We start from the raw sequence: 9,236 nt of genomic DNA, 5'->3' as shown, positions 1-9,236 counted from the left end.
CCCACATTTCCTCCCCCTCCATCTTTTCTTGCTCACAGATTTATTTTCAAACTGTAGGATCCAGATCAAAATGTCATCTTTGTTGAAACCTTCCTTGATTGACAAAATAGATTCATCATTCCCTCCTTTGGCTTCCCACTACAACATTTTTCCTACATTTTCTATAATACATGTAACTCCGTGTCGCTGTTTTTTTATGTGTAGGTCTTCAAGGTTACTAGGGTAACTCAAGGTTACTATTCACCCTTTTAACTTCAGTAAAAACGTAACCAGCACGTTTTCTGCCCCAGGACATCCACCTAAATGTGTTTAAAGTGAAGGAGTACGTGGTTTTGCAACTGGAATGCTAAAAAAAAAAAATTAAAAAAGGGGTAGTCAAGTTTCAACTTTACTGTTTCTTTATTCTTCTACTCTGTTAAGTTTTATCCAAAAAGAGGTACAATTCCACTGTCTCTGGTGAAAACTCATGGTAGGCTTCATGAATTTCTGTTGTAATGCAATAGACAGTCCTAGTTTAGGAATTTGAATGTCTAGGTATTCTAGATCTTTTATTTCAGGTCAGGCCAGGTAAAAGAAAACTTTAATGTCTGAAGAAAATTACAAAGTATTTTAACTTTTAGAAAAGAACCATCATAAATTTAAAGAATTATTGCAAGTATAGTACAAAGAAATTTTTTCCTGAACTATATGGGAGTGAATTGCTGACCTCATGTTCTGTCTAACCCCAACACTTCAGTCTGCATTTCTTACAGACTGAGTTCTTCTCCCATGTAGCTATAATACAAGCCATCAAACCCAGGAAGTTAACACTGGAACACTATCTGCATCTATTTTTCAGGCCCAGCTCAGTTTAACCAGTTGTTTCAATATCTTTTAGATTTTTAAAATGATCTTTCTTGTCTCTTCAGTATTTAGGCTTGGAATAATTTCTCAGTCTTCCCTTGACTTCCAGGACTTTTGCACCTTTCATAACTTTTACAGTTATTTTGTTATATTCCTCAATTTGGGTTTTTGATGTTCCTTCACAAATAGGTTCTGGTCATGGGCTCTGCATAGATGCTGTATTCTCATTGCATCCTATTACATGGTGCATAATTAATGATGGCCAGTAGATCATCTGATTAACTATTCTTTGCAATTAATAAACATTATGTAGGGAAATACTTTGAGAATTTAGAAATATCCCTCACCAGACTTTCACTTTTGTATTTGGATTGACACATAGTTCAATAGATTATATTTTGTATTACCATCATTTATTTTAATGCTTAGATTACCCTCAATTTGGTAAGTAAAAGCTCCATTAAAGCTTCTCTCTCTCTCTCTCTCTCTCTCTCTCTCTCTCTCTCTCTCTCTCTCTCTCTCTCCTTCTCTATTTTCTTCTCTATCTCTTTCTTTTTGCATGGCCCCCTAAGTTTTTCAGCCTTCCTTATCTTGAGGCACAGGATACTTCAAGCTCATGTTGGACTTTCTTTGTGCCAGTCTTAGAATCAGTGGTTTCTCCAAGGAAATCTGGTTTCTGTTCATGAGAATATAATTCAGATGCAGGACCTGAGTGTTAGGTATTGAAGTGTCATCTACCCAGACCGTCCAGATGGACAGATCTAGGAAATACCTGCGTATATACACACATGTACATCTCTATTTATCTGTTCACCTCAACTTCAGTTCACACAGATGTTTTCAATTCTAATTCAAATCAGTAGTTCATTCTAATTTTTTTTTTCCATTCATTATTTGTAACTCTTTTCTCTGGCAATGAGAAACCCAGCTCTAATGATCCTTAATAATAACATTTACTTATCTGATCAATCTCCTTTTATACCACTGATCTGTCATCTCCACCATTGAATTGTTCAGGAAAGGAAGGAGAGAGAAGAGGAAAAGGAAAAGAATTCTATACCTTCATGTCTGCATTTAAAAGTAGAACTCCCTCCTCCAAGTTTGAGCTAGAAATAGGCAGCTGCTGGCCTCTGGATACAAGAATGTGTGGAAGGGAAGGTGGTTGGCTTATGTACTCCTTCCTATCTCATTTCTTCCTCTACTATGTACTCACTTTATACTGCTAAGGCCAACGTGGGGAGACTAAGAGGATGGGGGCAGAGAAAAGACAACATTTTTCTATATCTGATTGTGCGGCTTCATAAGTGCTATACCCAGTAGATTGTATATCTTCCATGGATGTTTTCAGGGATATTTAGAATATTTCACAAGCTTTCCCTCCAACAACAACAACTGTGGTGTTGGCCACATTTCTTTCTTTCCATCACTCCCAGAACCCCTTTGACTTCTCCAGTATCCATCCTGAAGAGTCTCAATACTGGAGTCGTCTCATACTTTTGCAGAAATTTTCTTGGGAAAAACTCAGAACACTTCATCTCTCTAGTTTTTTGTTTGGTTTGGTCCATATCTAGTCTCTAAAAACATCCCTTGTGCCGAGTGGTCCTGGGACAGGAGACTATTCATGGAGCTGTACACAATGGGTGTACTTTTTACCCTTTTTTGTATTATGTGTATGGGTCAGACACCAGTCCTGTATGACTCCCAACTGCAGGGAATACATTTCAAAGTTTTCTGGGTATTCCCATGGCTTCACTAGGTATAAGATGAAAAAAGTAGTTCTCACCAAAAAAAAAAAAAAAAAAATTACCCAATATTTTTGTTCTCATCATAAACTGATAATTTTTACATTCTGAATTTGTCTGAGAGGTCTAAGGTTTTTATAATTTCCTTTATAAATTTGATACATGGTGCCTCAAACCTACTTTGATATCTACCTTATGGCCAATTAAATTAAAACGAAGACAAAAACAGTCCTGTTTTTTGTACCATGTTGTAAAAATGAATAAATAGGCTGTTGAATAAAGAAGGTAGAAACAAATGCAAGTTTTGTTCTTGCAAACTTGTATTATAATCACAAACACGGTAAGTAAATAAGCCAAAACATGAACACTGTGATGCTGACATTACAGCAACAAACTCTATGCAGAAAAGTAAATCAGTCTAATGGATAGAATTGATGGGGATGGGTGAATGCTGTTTTAATTGTAATGGCCAAGAAAGGCTTATTTGTCAAGGTGATATTGGGTAGCAACTGGAAGGAAATGAAAGGCCTAGCCATGAGCAGCCAAGAAAGACAATTCCAGGCAGAGATTACAGCAGACATAAAATACCTATGGCAGAACAAAGCCTGACATGATCAAGGAAAAGCTAGAGGCCATGGTAACTGAAATAGAATTAACAGTACTTCAAATGGTAAGTAAGGGCCAAAGCAGGTAAGGCCTTATGTGCCCTGGTGTAGATTTCAGTTTTATCCTGTGCAGGAAGAGGAGCCTGTAGATGACTGGTTTTGAGCAGAAGAGTGGACTGCTCTTTCGGCCATGTTGGTGGAACTGATCAAAGTGCTCAAAACCTGATTTGATTCCTTAGGCTGGGTACCACCTTTGTCCTTCGCATTTCCATTGCAAACCTACTAGGCCACACATAGAATGCTTAATACCCCAGCTTGTATTCCTTTTCCCAATCTTTCATTTAACCAGTATATTCTGTGTATTTATTATGCTCCAAATTAGTAAGCCTTTAATGATCCAAATAAGCCTATTTCTAAATATGTATTTGCAATGGCTGGTTTACCTCATCTAACAGACAGTAGTAACCAATTTCAGTGTTTTCCATGTACACTTATTTCTATGTAAGCCCTGTCAATGTGAAAAAAGACAGGGCTTCCAGGAGGAGGCTCCTGAAAAATTAGATTTAGATTTAGGCTTTAAATTGGGGCAAGGGTGGTAGTGACTCTCTCTCTCTCTCTCTCTCTCTCTCTGTGTGTGTGTGTGTGTGTGTGTGAGAGAGAGAGAGAGAGAGAGAGAGAGAGAGAGAAAGAGAGAGAGAGGCATACTAGGTTGAGGAGGACATTAAGAATGTGTGTCTCTCCAGAAAATGTGTTGGAAAGAGCAAGTTTTGGGAGAAGTGGTGAGTGTGCCCAGGGTTGGAGGATAAATGTGTACAAAGGAGTAGGGCAGAGCCCTGGTTGGAAAGACCCCGAGGTTTTGCTAGAGTTGAGTATCACTCTGAAGGCAATCCAGGAAGAACTTAATGAACAGGGAAAGACAGTTAAATTTGAGACATAATATTATGCTGTGTAAATTGGAAAAAAAATGAAAGAGAAAAGAGCATACTAAATTGGCAATCTATTACTAAATATTCTAAAGCAATGCTTTCAGTAACTACCATATACTGAAAACAAAACAGTTTTCTCAAAATGGGAATTACAGTATTTTCTTCTTTACCTCAAATATCTTGAGTGTATAAAATAAGAGTTCACAACTGTTAAATCCTATGATTTTGCACTGGAGTTATGAAAAATGGATAACAAAAAGATATATAAGAAAATGCAATAGAAGTGCAAAAGTTGCCTTTGCAATTAGATTTCCTTTACAAAAGTTTGGTTCTTATTATTGGTGAAGGCCATCTGTCAGAGATAAGCACTCAATTTAAGTAAGTGGAAGTGGAGTCTTGAAGGATATAGATCAAATCAGCTACAGAAAATGGCTCTTAAGGAGATTACATGTCTCAGCAACATGGGCTGTTTGTACACGTGTGATGTCAAACCATTACATAATCATCACGGGGACAAACTTTTCATAGAGATAATTACTTGAAAAGTTTCACTCAAGAAAATAAAAGCTGGTAAAATAATACTAGAATAAAAGTAAATGTAAGAAACACCTACAGGAAGAATATATGCATAAAAGAAATGTATGCCATCCTTTCCACTGTTTATTGGTCATCCAGTATATGCTGGGCATTTTCCTATGTGCTGAAGGGTACAAAGATGAATGAGAGACCAGACACAGTGGTGCACACCTGTAATCCTAGGGAATGGGGAGACTGAGGCACAAGGAGCATGCCAGCCTCAGCAACCTAGTGAGGCCCTAAGCAACTTAATGAGACCCTGTCTCTAACTAAAATATAAAAAGGGCCAAGGATTTGGCTCAGTGGTTAAGCATCCCTGGGTTGCATCCCTGGTACAACAAAACAAACAAGCAAACAACAACAACAAAAAAAAAATGGTCAGGTCCTTAAGCAATGAGGGGAGAAAATAGAAGCAAATACATTCAGAAGGCTAAGACAGAAAGATCAAAAGTTCAAAGCCAGCCTCAGCAACTTAGAACTTGTCTCTACATAAAATATATAAAAAGAGGGCTGGGAATGTGGCTCAGTGTTTAAGCACCCCTGGATTCAACCTCTTACACCAAATAAAAAGCAAATACAAAGTGTAATGTGAAAGGAGGGACGGGAAAGGACTTCATCGAGAAGGAAAAACATGAATGAATTTTAAAGAACAAATTCAGGTTGCTAATTAGATAAGGAAAGGAAAGAGGCTGAGGGAGCAATGTGTACAGAGACTTGGAGGAGTAAAAGAACTTTGCATGCAGAATAAAGTGTCACAGGACATAGCAGAAGATAGGACTGGTCAGGGAGACAGGGGACATATGAAAAAACCTATACATCATGTAAAGATATTTGAGCTTGGTGATTCAGTCTCTCTAACTGGACCATGTCTTTCTCCATCCTCAGACTGGTACCAAAAAAAAAACCCTCAGATAAATATGAGACATCCTCCAAAAGCATAATTTTACTTATTGCTAATGCATTATTTTAAAACATTTTTTTTCTCTTAAGGACAAAAAAAAAGATTTAAAAATTCACATAAATCTTTAATTGAACCTTGCCATCTAAGACATTTTGTCCTTGAAGTGTTGGGCTGCCTTTTGGCTATAATCCAAATCCTCTCAGAATTGTATATAATCTATCTTCCTGGAGCACCTCTCCAAAAGATTGGGAAGTGATGCTTTGTCTTAAGATGCACTGAGGAGTTTTCAAACAGAGAGCTCTTATGATCAGTTTGGTGGCAAATGTTAAAATGGAAGCAAAGTGCACACAGAATGTGTCCAGGCCAAAATGATCAGCCCAGGGTCTCTGCCTAGGTGACTGTGTGAACACTGGCAGTCGGTGTGCTTACAGCGATTTCTTGCCATGGTCACAGGTTCAGCAACCCTCCAGGTCAGACTTTCTGAGGAGCCCATGACCTCCCTGACCTAGGGCCCTGATGCCACTGTTCCTACACTCAAATCCAGAGGATCCCAGGGCATCCTTTGGAGCTTTCAAATGCAGGCATCATAAGTATCTTCTCATACTTTCCATATTAGTATTTTCTACTTGATAAATCACCAAATTATGGCTTATGCTTAGACATGCACATATCTAGGGGACAATTTTAGGCCTATCATCTTCATATGACCAAGAACTTTAATGAATTCATATTTCTGCTTATCTTTTACTGAATATAGTGAAGACATCTAGAGCTCTGATGCCTCTGGATGATTTGCTACTAGAAAGATAGCAAGCCTTCACTAAGCCACACCTAAAAACTAAATAAAATTCCACAGAATAAAGGAAAACATGCATTTCCCTCCTAAGTAGGATGAGGTATTTGACACTATCCACTGCCCAAACCCAAACACCAAAAATTCCCAGCAGACACTTCAAGGTGCCCTGAACTTGGGCTCCAGAGTGTGAGGCCAGTTTAAAGTGCCTATTTAGAAGAGACAGTGTCTGCACACATTTGTATCTTCATGATTTCTTATGACCTTGCTGAGAGATGCATGACAGCCTTGAGAGATAATCAGTGCCTCTCAGTTTTACAATGTAGTTTTAAAAATACTTACCCCCAAGATTTGAGGCTTTATAATTCTAGCACAAGAGAAAAGATGCTACTTGACTAACTCAGAGCTTCCTTTCCAGGTTCTTTTTCTTATCATTGAATACTGAGAAACCATTGAATTTAAAGGTCTCTGGATTTATATGGGGGTGGAGTAAGGAAATCCAGATGAAATAACTCAGGCAGGGAAACATGGAATAATGACACTTAGCTCCCTTTTGCTTCTATTTCATTGCATTTCCTATAGGCAGAATAAGCTTAGAAAGGATATTGGTTCTTGTTACCTATATCCAGCATGCAATACTGGGTGAGCATGCTAAGTGATGCTACTTTAGCAACTCTTTTTCTGGGAGGTGTCAGAGTTCTGAAATGCTCAGTTATCTAAGTCTTCACATCTTCAAGTATTTACTTGAAAATTCACAAGTCACTAAATAAGAATTCTCATTGAGAACATGACCTCAAATATTAGTGCTTAGATGGCTCTGTGTTCACCATGACACAGACAGCCTGACCAATTCTCTTTGACCTGCTTTCTGGAGAGAGAGGTAGTGACTGGAAGTTTCCCCTCCATACTCTGAATACTTTAGAGAAATAAAAGATGAGGTCAGGTGATCTGTTGGCATCAAGAGATTCCACTCTTCAGGAAGAAGATATTATTTATTCTTAAAAGTTGAGTTACCATCTTCAGTGAAACCAGAGTAACTTTGGGCACCATAAGTACTAAAGCAGAGAAACGCCTCCCACCCCACATTGCAGCAGAACAGGTCCAAGATGACTTCTGCCCACTCAGCTCTGCCCTCTTCCACCTGTTAGGTAGCTGTTAGAATTTACTGTGAATGCAGCACCCTGAGATAAGGAGGAAATATCCAGAATAGCCCAGGCTTTGTCTTCATCCCTCCAAGAAGATGATGTCTTACATATTCAGCTCAGTGAACCAAGTGACTTCTAGGCTAGAAAAAAAACCCCAAAGCAGAATGAGTTCAGGGTCCTTCAACTGCAGTGTGACATGGGCATGCACAGATGAACCTCCATCCACCCAGGCAGCCTTCCTCAGCCTTGGAAGAGTGGCTTGCATGAGTCCTAGGCTTCTAGTGTAGTGTCCCTGGTTGACTATCTGTGAGTGATAAAATTGTTTCACTTAACTCATGTCAGTGTTTACTCTCACTGGACTTCTCCACGTGGACTTATCACTAGTACACAGTGAATCTATTCACACATGTGTGCATACGTAACTTCTAGTAGGCCAGCCTCCTCAATGTTTACTCAAATTAGTCATTAAAGGCAGGAGAAGAACAGAGCTGTAGCTTGGGAGGGAGGAGGTCAAAATATGTTGACAGTTGTTATAATTGTGGAACTTGTAGCTGTTTTGGTCTTGTCACCAAATGAGGTCTGAGGAGGTCCTTAGAAGGGACAAGGGGACCTCAACTCAGCCCTGGCAGGTTCTCTAGTTATACCAGAGAAAGGAATTTCAGGGTGCATCTAAAGAAGAGGGAGAAATTTACTCAGCAAAACAAATAAAACAACAGCATACACACTCAAAGAAAGAAGTACAATGGCACTCAAGAAAGAGACAAGGTTTGGGGGTCTCAGCCTTCTCCTTTTAAAGGAAACCTTATAAGTGGTCTAAGGGGGCAACTTCATGTTGACGAGCTCGATTCCTTTGGTGGTGGAGCAAGTGGACCACACTGGTCTGATTCTTTTCAGATTCTTTAGGTTGATATTATCTGGTTAATACCCAGTGCTTGGACTGTACCCATATCATGGGTCTTTTAACAATTTTTCTCTCTAGGCCTCTTTTAATCAGTGCAAAAATATATCCTGTAAGCAAATAGGGGTAGAGGCACAAATTAACTGGACTTGCTATACTTTTAAGATTTTTGGACATTTTTAAGAATTTAGGCCTGGAGCAAAACAGGCCTGTGCAGTTAAGGTGAAGGTGTTGGTGGAGGTTTTACATTTAAAGTTCCCTGTTTGCCTCCCCACCCCCTCTTTCTTTCTTTTCTCTCTTACCTCAGTTGGAGGACAGGTAACAAAGTGAGCATGTTTGTAGGCTGTGATGGTTACTTCCATGGGTCAATTTGGCTGGGCTATGGAGCTCAGATACTTGACCTAACATTGCTCTGGATGTTTCTGTGAGAGTGTATTTGAATGAGATTAATATTTGAATTGGTGGATTTTGGGCAAAGATCTTGCCCTTTATAAACTGTGTGGGCCTCATCCAATCAGTTGGAGGCCTGAATAGAAGGGACTGTCCTTCCCAAAACAGGAGAAAACTGAGCCAGCAGATGAACTTTGGACTTGAACAGAAATGAGGTCTAGCTGGGTCAACAACCTGCTGGCTCACCCTGTAGGAAGATCACAGGAGCCTCTTTCTCTCTCTCCAATGTTTGTATATGTCATATACAAATACAAAACCCTATTGTCCTGATTCCCTGACAAATAAATAATTTGACAGAGAGCAGATGCACGAAGACAATTGAATAGAAGAGCAAGGAGCCATCAGAGGCAGGTAGTG

General features: G+C 39.1%; 1 long non-coding RNA gene across 1 annotated transcript; it reads right to left on the bottom strand.

Annotated features, from left to right (window-relative positions):
* Positions 1-7,359: 7,359 nt before the first annotated feature.
* Positions 7,360-8,862, bottom strand: LOC124075532 (uncharacterized). Its single transcript, XR_006846091.2, has 2 exons — positions 8,732-8,862; positions 7,360-7,671 (listed from the first exon to the last, which is right to left on the bottom strand). It is a non-coding gene; the product is annotated as an uncharacterized LOC124075532 (long non-coding RNA).
* Between the last annotated feature and the right edge of the window lie 374 nt (positions 8,863-9,236).

Source organism: Marmota monax, unplaced genomic scaffold, assembly GCF_021218885.2.
Source record: "Marmota monax isolate L192 unplaced genomic scaffold, Marmota_monax_Labrador192_F-V1.1 WCK01_AAM20220418_F8-fsc00345, whole genome shotgun sequence".
NCBI lineage: Eukaryota > Metazoa > Chordata > Mammalia > Rodentia > Sciuridae > Marmota > Marmota monax.
This window is presented reverse-complemented; position numbering and strand designations above follow the sequence as displayed.